This window comes from Mixophyes fleayi, chromosome 4 (genome assembly GCF_038048845.1).
Source record: "Mixophyes fleayi isolate aMixFle1 chromosome 4, aMixFle1.hap1, whole genome shotgun sequence".
In the NCBI taxonomy this organism is placed as follows: domain Eukaryota; kingdom Metazoa; phylum Chordata; class Amphibia; order Anura; family Limnodynastidae; genus Mixophyes; species Mixophyes fleayi.
The window spans coordinates 12,161,572-12,176,915 of NC_134405.1; the positions used below are offsets into that span (position 1 = coordinate 12,161,572).

General features: G+C 38.0%; 1 long non-coding RNA gene across 1 annotated transcript; it reads right to left on the reverse strand.

Moving 5' to 3' along the window:
• Positions 1-2,630: 2,630 nt before the first annotated feature.
• On the reverse strand, positions 2,631-3,116 carry LOC142149683 (uncharacterized). The gene is made up of 3 exons (XR_012690869.1): positions 3,045-3,116; positions 2,880-2,957; positions 2,631-2,708 (listed from the first exon to the last, which is right to left on the reverse strand). It is a non-coding gene; the product is annotated as an uncharacterized LOC142149683 (long non-coding RNA).
• Between the last annotated feature and the right edge of the window lie 12,228 nt (positions 3,117-15,344).

Sequence of the window (15,344 nt, forward strand, 5' to 3'; positions counted from 1 at the left end):
CCCGCCACCTGCTCCCACCTCGCCCACCTCTTCAACCTCTCCCTCTCCACCGGCATCTTCCCCTCCTCCTTCTAACACGCTCTTGTATCCCCCATTCTTAAGAAACCTCATCTTGACCCCACCTCTCTCTCCAACTATCGCCCCATCTCTCTTCTCCCTTTTGCCTCCAAAATACTTGAGAGGCTCGTCTGCAGCCGCCTCTCCACCTACCTCTCTGATCACTCCCTTCTCGATCCTCTCCAATCTGGCTTCCTCCCCCTCCACTCCACTGAAACTGCCCTGGCCATGGTCACCAACGATCTCCTCTCCGCCAAAGCTAGGGGCCACTTCTCCCTTCTCATTCTCTTGGATCTCTCAGCGGCCTTCGACACCGTTGACCACCCGCTCTTGCTCCACACCCTTCAATCCTTTGGCCTCTCCGGCTCCATCCTGTCCTGGTTCACCTCTTACCTTGCTGGCCGTACCTTCTCCGTCTCCACCTCCGGATCTATCTCCCCCCCCCTCCTCTCTTCCAGGAGGGGTTCCCCAAGGCTCTGTTCTCGGACCCCTACTGTTCTCCCTTTACACCTCTTCCCTCGGTGAACTCATCAGCCCCTTTGGTCTCAAGTACCACCTCTATGCGGATGACACCCAACTCTACCTTTCCTCTCCCGATCTCTCTCCCTCCCTCCTCTCCAGGGTGTCCGCCTGCCTCTCCGCCATCACCTCCTGGATGTCCTCTAGATTCCTTAAACTCAATCTCACAAAAACCGAACTTATTGTCTTTCCCCCCACTCACTCCCCCTGCCCTTCCGACCTTTCTATCACCGCTCTCAACCCCTCTATTTCCCCTGTTTCTCAACTTCGCTGCCTCGGCGTCACCCTGGACTCCTCTCTCTCCTTTGTCCCTCACATCCTCTCTCTCGCCAAATCCTGCCGCTTCCAGCTGCGCAACATCGCACGCATTCGGCCCTTCCTCTCCCAAGATGCCACCAAAGCCCTTGTCCACTCTCTTATTATCTCCCGCTTGGACTACTGTAACCTCCTTCTTACTGGCCTCCCCCGCTCTCATCTCGCTCCCCTTCGCTCCGTACTCAATGCAGCCGCTCGGCTCATTTTCCTTTCTCGCCGCTCCTCTTCTGTCTCCCCCCTATACCAATCCCTCCACTGGCTCCCCATCCCCTACAGAATCGTGTTCAAGCTCCTCACTCTTACTTTTAAGGCCCTCTCCAACTCCACTGCTCCCTACATCTCCAACCTCATCTCCATTCACGCTCCATCCCGCCCTCTTCGTTCGGCTAATGACCGCCGCCTCTCTTCCCCCCTGGTTACATCCTCCCATGCTCACATCCAAGACTTCTCCCGCGCTGCCCCCCTCCACTGGAACCAGCTCCCCCGCTTCATCAGAACTTCCCCCAACTTGTCCAGCTTCAAACGGGCCTTAAAAACCCACCTCTTCCTTAAAGCCCTTCAGTCCCCCACCCATTGACCTCCTCCCAGTCTCCCCCTACCCCCCTCCCTCTCCTGTCCCCCTCCTACTTCCCTCCTTTTCATTCTCCTCTCCCCGCCCCTCCGTCCCTGCCTCCGTCATCCCCATTCCCTCCTCCTACCATTGTGTCTCTGTCCGTCCTACCCTCCCCTTAGATTGTACGCTCCTCCGAGCAGGGCCTCCTCTCCTTCTGTTCTCCACCACCTTAACTCTGCTCTCCAGCTCCTTGTCTCCTCCGCGAGGTCCTCCGGCCCCTGTCTCTACCCCGCTGGGGGCTCTCACCTCTAATCTAGCTGTTCATTGAGCTTCTGAGTTACTGTGATTTCTGTTAACTGTACTGTGCTGTCTCACCCTGTATCGTGTTTCTGTCTGTCCCTGTACGGCGCTACGGATACCTAGTGGCGCCCTATAAATAAAAATTAATAATAATAATAATAATGACTCTACACTTACGCTGAACCACGGGAATTTCTGGTGAAAATGATAAAGAACCAGACTGATGGGAGTTTTCTTATTCTGGAAAAAATAAAACATTATTACATTTTTTTATGACGTTAGTTACATTTGTATGTATAATAAGGTCAGTATGAACTTGGCACTTTGTATTAATGATGGAAATTTACTGGTAGATACACAAAACGTTTGATTTATATCCTAAATGACCAGGGCCCTCTTATCAACTATTTGGGCCCCCGGGTTTAGACATGCACCTGGGCCCATATACGTCTGAGGCAGCGCAAGACAAAAAAAAAAATAATAATAAAAACAGAGAAAAAAACCCACAAACTTACCTTTAGGACAGCTGGCGATGCAGCTACCTCCCTGTTCTCCTCCTCCTTCACATTCCGCAATGCTTGACTGGTGGGCGTTATGACGTGTCACCCAAAATGCACTGCCAGCGCCACACGGAGGAGGACAACAGGGAGGGAGCCAGATCGCCAGCTGTCCTAAAGTTAAAAATATTTTTCTTGTACTGCTTCGGAAAGACTTACCTGGCCTGCAGGGCCCCCAGCCACCTGCCCATTGTGCCAATGTGAAAGAAGCCCCTGTAAACGACTAACCTATATACCTTTAATCAGTGGCCTATGATGAAATTTATAAATAGCAGCTAAGTTGAAATTTTTGTCCAAAGAAAATTTTTACTTACCATTTCTAGCAAAATCACATGTTTCTGTATCCTCAATAGGGGTTACATCACTGTCTGCAGCTCTTGCCTCTTGTTGCTTCTCTCTCAGGTTTTCTAAGGATAAACAATAAAACATGTTGCTATTATTATCTAATTGTAAATGATTTATTTCCTCATCAACAGATTATTTTAACCTAATGACAATTTGAAATATTTAACAAATAAACAAAAAAAAAAAAGGCTTTGCAATGTTGAATGTAGAATGTATATTGGACTATCATTCACCTGCAACGGATTCCGAAATGTTCTGTAATGACGCCAATTCTGTCCTTGAACTACATGGTTGCTCTTCAAATGCAGTCTCTGAAACATAAAACAATGTTAAAAATTTGGCCAAAAATCCGATTTTAATAAATTTAATATTTTTTTTTTTTTTTTTTTAAAACCAACCTCTTCTTCTTTTTTCAGTGATGTTAGTCACCGTAGAAACTGATGATACACTCATTCGTTTCCTTGGGATTTCTGTTTGAAATTGCTTTGTTTTAGATTATTACAAGACATAGATATATTTTTTTTAAAAAAATTAAAAAAATATTTTCATAAATACCTGTTGTCGCACGCGATCCTTTTTTCTTAGAGAGTAGGATGTCTTTGTGTGTTTGAACTACACAAACAACAAAATTTAAATGGTTTTTAGATATTGATTGATGACATACACATATTTTTAAAACAAAAATTGCCCCCGACACTCTTCAAAATTGCCCCATGACTAATGTTTCCCCCCCAAAAAATAATGCCTGATTCATTAACCATTTAACTATATAAACTGCTAATTTTGGTCACTCGGCCAAAATAATGTTACAATGAAAGAGCTGCAAAATATTATTATGTTTTCCAAAAAAATAAAATACTGACTGTTTTTTCACGTAACACACAAATATCATCTGTGTACAAATAAGCTCTCAAAAATTAGTGCAACAGATAAAAACAGGCAGTATTTAACTTATGTGCAAAACAGAATACTGACTTGCACACCTTGCATTGTTGCATGTTTTTGTCCAGGATACTTAAATAACGTTTCTAAACTTATGATCCTTAATGAATCATGGGCCATGTCATTAAATAGATTAGAATTAAATTATAAAAAAATATAGGGTTCAAGACCAAACTCCTCCTTTATATGCCTTCTTTCACAGGATCATATATATATATATATATATATATATATATATGTATATATATATATATATATATATATATACACACACACACAAAACTGACTTAACACATACATCGATAAAAACACACATATGTGTGTACATATATAAAAATATATACACATACATACTATGGTGTAAGAGACAAGAAAACAAACACACACATACACAAAAAAAGTGCACGTTTTAGACCATAAGAACAGTATATTAAAGATAGACGTGTATCTATAAGAGTGTTTATTACGATAAAAATGGATCAATATCTACAATTTAACCGCTATGGCTATATTTATCCATTTATATGTTAATAAACACGCTTATATATACATGTCTAGCTTTAATATACTTTTTTTATGTTCTAAAACATTCACATGATTTGGTGTATGTGTGTGTTTGTTTTCTTGTCTCTTACACCATAGTATGTATGTGTATATATTTTAATATATGTACACACACACCTAAAAAATAAAGATATCTTTATATAATCATATGCACACATTCACAACCACCTGTTTAATGTTTATTCATTCATCTATATCAAAAATATAACTAAAATGGGTATATTTTAGATAAAGAGAAATGAGTATACATAAAACAGTGGTGATTGAGAATGTGATTTACATTGAAAAAAAGTTTGGGCTGCATGGTATACACATACCAAAATCCTATGTTATTATTGTCAAGGTGGGGTTCATCTACATATTGCTTTGTATGTATACAAATTTCAATTGACAGCTGTGTGTACATTGTAAAATAAATTTTGTATACAAACAACACAAATGTACAGTAACAATAACCATGGGCAATGATAACATATGATTTTTGTTTGAGAATATATTTTAGACATGAGATATGTGTGTGTGTGTGTGTGTGTGTGTGTGTGTGTGTGTGTGTGTGTGTTTGTATGTGTGTGTGTGTGTGTGTGAGTGTGTACATGTGTGTGACTGGTAAAATATATTCAAACAAAAAACACTTACCAACTTGGCTGGCAGCTGTGTCAGGACGTCCTTTTGAGCTTTTCTTAGATGGCCGCTTACAAGTTGGCTCTACAATTAAATTTAATAGTGTTAAAATTAAAATTATTTAAAAAATTAATAAAAAATAAAAAAAAAATAATTTACACTTCATCATAGATATAAACATATATACATACCTTCTGATAAATATGTTGAAGGTTCCTCTGTGTCCACAGTACCTTCCACACCTTCCACGAGTACAGGATCCAGGACCTCAGACAGCCTCACTTCCCAGAAGCTCACAAAACCAGAGGGTCTCAGGAATCAGCCACCAGCATCGAAATCTCTGCAAAATGGCACTTTGCAAAACAAAGTTGTTTTTTTTTACAGAAATGTGGGTGGGAAATCGCGAACGGCGGGAAAAGGGTAAAAAAAAAAAGCACTTCGTACAAGTCGGATATTACGCGATAAGGGGCTGGGTTAGGTATTACAATTGAATACCGTCATTTCCGGGAAGTTGATTTTTTGCGATGTCCGCGGTTCCGCTTATTCGCGATATATTACGCGAATACGCGGACAATTGAATACCCCCCAGAGTGTGAGATGGCGAAGAGGGGGGCAGAGTAATACTGTGAAGGGGCGCAGTGATAAGATGAAGGGGCACAATGTGATGGTGAAGGGGCCTAAATACATCTTACGTCATTTTAACCCAACTACTTAAAAAATGGGACTACCCGGTAATTATTTTGGCTTAGGGGTGCCTTGCAAAGATCATGGTGACCCTAAGGGTGCCTCGAACTGAGAAAGTTTGGGAACCACTGCTTTAACAGATTTAAATAAAACATTAGATAAGCAAGTATATGACAGGTCTGAATTACATTTAATGTTTAACTATCGTGACATAAAAAGCTGATTCAAATAAGTAAATTAGTGATTAAGAAAATTAGAATGTTGAAAGGGCTAAAAATTATTTCATGATTGGTATAGAAAATGTGTGAACGAAAGTATTAAATGTATAAAATAAATTTGCTTGCCTTAAATAAAAAAATTTATTAAGTCACTAGTATTAGTGACTTCAAGTATGGGTTTGGAAATGATAATTTTTAAGTAAAATTAAGTTTTCCTATAAACAATGTTAATGAATGATTGTAAAATAAGTTTGAAATAATTACCTGTGAAACCAACACTTTAGTTTAAACATAGGCCCAAAATTGGATGCACTTGTTCCCTCGTCAGCATCGTTTTTGGTGAAATCCTGGACAACTAGGTCCTGTTCCTCTTTTTCCTCGGGATTGGTGGCTGTTGCGGCAGCTGGAACCAGGGCCATCTTAACAACATTATGGGCCCCCGGGCAAAGCAGTGCACCGGGGCCCCTACACATATATATATATATATATATATATATATATATAGATATATAGAGATATAGATATAGATATATAGAGATAGAGATAGATAGATGTATTTGCTCAGTGACCCTTGAAGGTTTTTTTTGCAGGTTTTTTCTTTTGCAGGATTATTTATTCTAATTAAGAGCCCTGCCTATGGGGCCCCCTTGCCCGTGGGGCCCCAGGGCACCTGCCCATCGTGCCCAATGGAAAAGATGGCCCTGGCTGGAACGACTTCAAACCTGGGGACAACCTCTTCTTCCTCACTGGAATGTTGAACTTGTCGCTCTTCCTCAGTTGAGTCCTTTGGAGAAACAAACCGCCTGCACTCCCTAGACATACTTTATATTAAACAGTTAATGTAAAAAAAATGCAATTGCTGCTTTGAAAAAATCAGTTGTATGTACAGATAATGCAGTCGCGATTGAAGGAGAATTCAAATAACGACTCAGGACCAGGGGAAGTCAAATTCAGGGACCAGGAACAGGGTCAGCAAAGCCAGACCCACCATAAGACCGGCAAAATCGTTGAAATGGCAGTGGGCAAATTCGCTCCTAACATTTTCATAGGAGCTGTAATGAGGTGCGAAATGTATTAATATTAGGCTATTCTTCATTACCTAATAGAATAGTATTAAAATATTCATAATTCACTTACGTCATAAATTTGTTTGGACCACAACTATCTGGTAATTTTTTTCTGACTGTATTACAATAACAGTTCTATAAAGTGTTCTAGAAAAAATATATAATTATAATGTATTTATACATTTTATGGGGCGTATTCAATTGTCAGCGTTAACGCTGAAAAACGAGCGCTCAAAAAATCTTACCGTTAATACGGCAATTACTCGCGGAATTTCAGCTCGCCGCTGAAATTCCGAGAGTAAACTACCGTATTAACGGTTTTCGCGGGCAATATTACCGTATAAACGGTAATATTTTTTGAGCGCTCATTTTTCAGCGTTAATGCTGACAATTGAATACGCCCCTAAGGATATTAACATTTTTGATAATATTTATTTTTATACCTTCAAATTTGTAAGCGAGTTTTCTAATAATTACATCTAATTCAGTTGATATCATTAATAAATATGAGGGTTTTCTATTAAAAAAAATGGCCGTGATGTTATTATTCGGTGACACATCTGTATACTGTGAAACCATGAGAATTGGAAAGATATGGATTAAATAAAGAACTTTTACTGGGGGGGACATATTAGAAATTGGGGCGCAATATGGGGATACATGCTAGTGAAAACAAATATATACATTACATTATCAGTGTAGATGTTTACATTTTCAGTGTACATGGTTTAACTGTTTTGTAATTTTACATTTCACCATTTCTATTATGTCATCTTTACATGTTTGTCGGTTTTAATATTTGTAGGCAATTTAAGTGTCTATATTTTTTTTTCCCCAGAATACTTGGTGTCGGGAATGTTTGTATGTTGGTTTCAAACATATGTAGGTTTTTTTGGATTGTCTAAATTTTTAATGTCTATGTAGTTGTATTGTAGGAATAATAAGTTTTGCGATTTTTATGTATGTCTTCTTTATTAACATTTCAAAATGTATCATGTTGCTATGCATTGTATCTATTTTTTATGTTTATAGGAATTCTATGTGTCATGATTTATTTATGTCAGTTATAACTTTATGTCTGTATTTTTGGTGTTGTGATACATTCCACGTCGCTATTTTTGCATTCTGTATTGTCGCACCTGTATGTTCCGTGTCTGAATTTTCAGAGTCGGAAATGTGACTACCACCGTTAGCAGCACAGGTCCTCAATGAAGGGTGTGAAATAGCTAGCTAAGCCTGCCTCTGCCAACATGTTTACTCCATTTACACCCTCTTGTCTCAACCTTTCTCTTCTGTATTAGATATAATACTAATAATGATAATAATAATAATAAAAATAATAATAATAATAATAATAATAATAATAATAATAATAATAATAATAATAATATTAATATAATCCTTTGTGAATGTATTAAAGACTAGAACTCATAGCTACAGCACTAATTCTGTTAACATCTCCTTTACTAGGCTTCATGTGGACTAAACAAGACAATGGTGATAGAGCTGGTTCTTCTGGGGTTTGGCAATCTCGAACCAATTAAGAATTTGATTTTCACACTACTTCTTATAATCTATCTTGCCACTCTGATTGGAAACATGATTATTATTAGTTTGATAACTACCAGTCCAAGACTCCATTCTCCAATGTACTTCTTTCTTTGTAATTTGTCTGTATGTGAAATGCTTTTTATCTCCATAATTATGCCAAACATGCTCTATATTGTGTGGTGGGAGAGAGGATCTATGTCCTTATATGGTTGCATCACTCAAATCCACTTAGGTGCCTCAACTGGAAGCGCTGAGTGTCTTCTCCTCGCGGTTATGGCATATGACAGATATGTGGCCATTTGCAACCCTTTGAGATACTCCTCAATTATGAACAACAGGACTCGTAATCATCTGACAGTCTGGGCTTGGCTCTTTGGATTTATGTTGATGATCTTCTCAACAACTGAAATCTGCAACTTAAAATTCTGTGATTTAAACACCATTGACTACCTGTTTTGTGATCTAGCACCAATATTACAATTGTCTTCTACAGATACCAGTCTACTAAAAATGGAAGCCCTATTGACCACTATTATTGTCAGTCTCTTTCCATTTGTATTGATCATTCTTAGCTACATGTACATTTTTTGGACCATCATGAAAATGTCCTCTAAGAGTGGGAGACGGAAAACATTCTCCACTTGTAGCTCACATCTCGCATCTGTCTGCACATTCTTTGGGACAATATTCATAATTTATTTGGTACCTTTTCAACAGAACTCACTAAAATTAAACAAATTCTTCTCTTTGTTATACACTATTGTGATTCCACTACTTAATCCCATTATTTACAGCATAAGAAATCATGAAATCAAGTCCTGCTTTAAATTAACATTTTTCTCCAGTAAATAGAAATCAATAGCCAGTATACGATCATTTATACATCGGCATCAATCAGTATTAAATAATTGTATTATCACAATAGTGCAGCCACAAGTCCTGTCCAGTGTCTAATATGTAGGTGTGAATAAGAGATTATATAGATTGCTTGGTAAATTATAAGAGTTTGTTTTGTGAAAAGTGAAATCCACTTTCATATTGCACTTTCAAATTACTTGTTGACCCTTTGTGGTTTGGGTCTCCAAAATTGGGCTACTTTTGTGATAAGAATATAGAACATCACACTGTAGGTTCTTACAGTCCACAGCCAACTCTCTCAGAGACTACCCAGATTTGTCTTCACTCAACTCGCTTTTGAGGATGTCTGAGATTTTATACCACCTTAATCTGAGCACATTACTTTTAATAAATGGTTTTTGCATACTTGCTAACTCTCCCTGAATGTCAGGAAGATTCCATGAAATAGGGGTGATCTCCCTCACTCCCTGAAGAGTCTGGCATTCTCCCTGATGCTGAGCCCGTACAAGACGTGGTTGGCTTCACCATCTGTGGCATGATGACACAGTTTAAAAATTGTGTCCTATGTCCATGTATTGATGCCTATGGAGGTGGCCATTTTCATGGAGACCAAGATTTAATCAAAGACTGACAGGCAAGACAACATGAATTCAGTAAAGGAGACAGAAATGTAAAAGACACTTCAGTCTCTAGAAATTCATTAGCTGCTTTTCTTTAACGCATAGTTGCCTACTCTCCCGGAATGTCCAAGAGACTCCCGCATTTCTGGGAGACCTCACGGGCTCCCAGGAGAGCAGGGCAACCTCCCGTTCTCGTCCCCACAATAGATAAGTGGCGGGGGATGGGGCTCAAAAGCGCAAATATTGCATCATCTTAGCCCCGCCCCCTGCTGCAATTGGCCAAAATTGTGACAATAGTTTAGAGGGTGAGGCCAAAATGATGTGATTCGTCAAGCCCTGAAACCGCACGTCCACCTTTCCCGGGATCTCCCTGAAGCCAACGAGGAAAAGTTGGCAAGCATGGGTTTTTGCCTAGACACTTACCCATTAATTTTAGAGAATCAACTTGATAATTTAGACTTTTATATTGTTACCTTTTCATGCTTTGAAGAAGTACCTTTGAAGGTAAACTCCAGTGGGTAACCAATGTATGTTCTATATTCATTTAATACTTGTGCCCTAATAGATTTACATATATGTATAGTTTTGGGAGTGAATCATATTTACATATATTACAAACATATTTACATACATATATTACATTTAGAATTGTTATCTAGAATGTTCTCTTCCATAAAATAATATCAATTATATTTTTGTAAATACAAACAGACCATAGTGGTCAGTTTACTCTAAGCAAAAGTTAAATACTGTCTCTAATACAAATTAAAAGAAGAATGTCCTATATTATTGGCTGCTTAGTCAATCACAGAATTTATTTGGAACAATGTTTCTCTAGAAAGACTTTTCAATGGCTTAATGACTTATTAATTAAGAAATATATATCTAAAACAGAAAAAAATACATATTCCGTTAGACTAGCATCTTATCCTTAATAAAATTGTTTCAATTTGAAACAATTTTAGATAAACAGGGATTGGGCTTTTTCCAGTTTCAGACTAATAGCTGTATATCATGATCAATTTGTCATTTGGGCCTTGCTACTGTAAATAGAATAAATCCTTGTTGGATCCTTCTGGGTTCTGTTGTTTCATCTTCATGTGTGTTCCAGAATGTTTGGGAAAATCCAATGAGACCTAACCATTCTGTGGGATCAAAATTTCAGAGTTGTGGTTGGGCAATGGCGTAGGTTGTGTATTCATGACACGTGTCCTATCGTAGGTTAATGCTTAGATGTTACAGTATATCTGAATATAGTTGCCAGTCAGGTACAGCCATACAAGGCATCATTCTTCTCATCTCCAAATGTTTTTTTCAAAGTAAAAAGTACTGGAATGACAGAATAATTAGCTTAATTTCATAACCTTCCCCATTTCCTGCGCTCAATCCAATTGAACATTTGTGGAATGAGATGGAGAGAGCCAGTTAGAGGAATGACCAACCACAGGATAATTTGCAACACCTATAGACACATTCAAGTACACATGGGACAGCCTCCCTGAACCATAATTTTTATAACTTGTTAAATCCATGACTTGAAGAACTCAAGCTGTTAGCTGTTCTAAGGGTATTTGGGGAAGTAACTCACTACGCACCTGTTCTTTGTATAAATCAAATAATACATAGCCCCCATTCACTAGCACAATGGTGTAGATGCCTCCCCTTGACACCTACCTCAGCTGAAACTGGTGTAGTTTTGTCTTGGCTTACAAATTAGGAGGTTTACTTTTAAGACCCCACAGTATGCTGCATAGAGAAATAATGAAAAATGTTGTAATAACAAATATTAATTGTTATTTTATTTGATTTGATACAAGAATTGTATATTATTTTTATGTGCCTGGTATAGTTGCAATCACATGAGAACAAATATATTATAGTGTAATGGAACTTACAAAAAGATCTGAGCGCTGGCAGGTAATGGAGGAGTTAATGTGCTGGTGGAGATATCCAGTATTCCTTACGGTGGGAAAGAGGCTGTCAACAATTTCCTGCTAGACATTTGGGCAGTAGGGCTCACGAAGGAGAGCTTGAGCTTTGTGAAACATGTCCAAAGCTATTTAGAAGGTGAATTATCCTTCTGTTATGAATCACTTTGTGTTTTTCTAAAGTAAAAATAAAAATTAAGTGAAATAATATTAAAGTTTATTGAAATTAGCACATGTGATGGCAGTATAGCAGAGCCCTTATGCTGGAGAGTAAGAAAACAGTCCCAGTCACAGAATAAAAATAAAAACAGCCAAAAAAAACAAAAAGGCAAAAGTCACTAAGTGCAAGTAAACTCAACTTAATAACATAATATGGAGTTGCAAGCTTACAGGGTACAAAGCTGAAAAGTGCAATGATGAAATAATCCAGTCAAATAGCAAATACTCAGGCTCAGGAATCTGAATAGATGCAGCAAAACAGGAACAAACTGGTGGGACACAGGAGAAAAAAAGCTGGATAAAGCTGGCTATCAGAGGGCAGCATTACGGCACAGAGCATTTTAGTAAAACAAGGTATGAAAGCTCTACTCTTGTTCATCGATGAATGCTCTGGCTATTGAAAAATGTAGTAGTCTTTGAATTTTGGTAGTATGGGTGTAGACCACCTTCGTCTATCATCATCCACGTTTAATTATATTGTGGCAAGGTAAGGAAAGACCTGCTCTTCCAAATACAGATGAATGCTCTGACCATTGAAAAATGTATTGTGTGCGTAATCTTTGAAGTTTTGTAGTATGGTGCAGGCCACCTTCATCTATCATCATCACCAACATTTATTTATATAGCGATAGCAAATTACGTAGCGCTTTACAATTGGGTATCTACTTGTCTTAATATCTACTGATGCCTCTGTCCATCTAATGACGTCTGATTGTTACTGCCTCTTCTCTCAACATGATTCATGGTGTGTAAAGTTCCAAATTCAGTGTTTGCATAATGTGTTTAAACATTCTTTATCTCTTGCACTTTACAATAACATTTTTTGTTGTTTAATTTATCCAATGGGCTTGCTTCAGTTTGTGACATGGCAGATGTCATTATTTTTGCAGCCGCTGCATTGGTCTACATGAGGTCGCTTAATGGCCAAAATGCCCGTAAACAAAACCTCATATGCAAACACCCTTTTTTAAATATAGATTTCACTGAATGACCCTTTCAAATTTGACAAGTATTGAAAAATAGAAAAGATTAGAATATATAGCTGTTTTACTGGTGTACTGCTGCTGCTAAACCTCACACGAAAAAAAAACTAGTTTTTTTCAAAATTACTTCAGATGTCATTGCCCCACACAAGATTACTTTCACTAGAAAAACTTAACATTTTAAAAGAAATAAACCTATTTGTTTTTTGGATTCTGCTGCTAACTGTCAAACAGTAAAGCACACTTTTTTCCTCCACTAAATATACTACTTAGCTCAGAATGATATCTATTATCAGTCTATATACTAGTACTATTATATATGCATTAACAACAACCACTATCTAAACTCTCTAAAAGATTGAAATTCAAAGCAATTGATCAGCAAACTATTCTAGCTGACTAATCTCTACATAACTGCTTTACAATAATGACACGATTCCATTGCGTTCTATTTCCCACTTTCACCCTGAACAAAAGAAAGGAGGGCTATATATACAGAAGATATCGATCCAAATAGCGCAAGAGTTTTGCAAAAAAAAATTAAAATGTATAAAAGAAGAGGTTTGCTTCGACACCCCTGCTCTAATTCAGAAAAAACTAATGCGAGGTGGTCCAGTTGGATCCCGGACACATTTTAAGTAGTTTAGGGAACCAGTCGGACCTTCTGTTGGTGTACACTAGCCAGAACTTTGACCCCCGGAGCCTGATGAGAGCTTTCCACTGGATGGATATCGACAAAAACTTCAAAAGACATTTAAAATCAGATCCCAGAAGACATACTATGGGGTGTAGGTCTCATATGGACACCCCTACGCAGGTTAGGATGAAACCAATGCAAGGTCGTTCAGTTGGATCCTGGGCATGTATTAAGGGGGTTATGGTCCTGGTAGGACCTCCTGCTGGTGTACGCTGGGCAGAAATTTGAACTGGGAAGCCAGTTCTGAGCCTTCCACTGGATTAATTTGGACGAAACTTTCACAGACTGATAACACTGGATCCCAGAAGACATATGAGGGTGTTGAGCTTGTGGTCGAAATTCTCATTAGTATACGCTGACCAGAATTTTGACGCTGGGAGTCTGTTCTGGGCCTTCCACTATATGGATTTGGTTTATTTGAGTGCCCGGTTATGCATTCGGACACCCCTGTTTCGATTGGGATGAAACCAATGCAAGATGGTCCAGTTGGATCCTGGCCAGGTTGTAAGGGGGTTACAATCCATGTCAGACCTCCCCTTGGTGTACGCTGACCAGAAATTTTATTCGGGGAGCCTGTTCTGAGCCCTCCACTGGATTAATTTGGACAAAACTTTCACAGACTGGTAATATTGGATCCCAGAAGACATATAAGGGTTTGAGGTTCCAGTCGGACCTCCCATTATTGTACGCTGACCAGAATTTTGATGTTGGTAGCCTGTTCTGTCCCTTCCACTGGATGGATATGACAAAAAATTCAAAAGACTTTTAACATTGGATCCCAGAAGACATACTAGGGGATGTAGGTCTCAGTTGGACCTCCAGTTGTTGGACGCTGGGCAGAACTTCGACCCGGAGCGCCTATACTTTGTCTTCCAAAATCAAATCAAAAACTACGCTGAGCAGCCACCTCATGGGTGTGTTGGAAGAGCTGCTTAGCTGCTGTGCAATTTTAAAATGTTTACAAATACATCCAACTCATTGATATCTTAATAACTTGAAGATTTAAATGCGGGAAACACTGGGGATTTCAGCTAGTTTAACATAAAAGCAAAAACGACACTGGGCAGCTTTTAGAGCTTTTAAGCTGCTAGCTATTATTAAAATGTTGACAGTTGACAAATGTTGACTCATTGTTAATTTAATAAATATACATAATATATATATATATATATATATATATATATATATATATATATTAATATATATAGCAAGAGAGAGAGAGAGAGAGAGAGAGAGATAGAGATATATGAATATATATATATATATATATATATATATATATATACATATACATATATATGTGTGTATATATATATATATATATATATATATATATATATATATTTATACATATATATATATATATATATATATATATATATATATGTATATATATATATATGTGTGTGTAAATATGTACTGTTTATAGGCACAGTCCTGCCCTTGTATTAAGGTTGCCTCTAATAAATCACACAGGGTTTATGGGGAATTAAGCAGAAATTTGGCATGCCAATGGAGAGCCATATATGCGTACTGGTTGCCAAATTTCTAGACAAAAAAGATAACAAGATTAAAAATTTGGAATAGTCTAAATTTGAAAACCTTGCAGTTTTTTTTACAATATCTGTTTTGCAAAACAACACATTTTTTTGCTTTCTTGGCAAAGTGTTTTAAGACTATGGGTTTTTTTTGTTGAAAAGCCAAAATCACAGGTTAATACATAAGGCGACTTTGCACATAAAATTG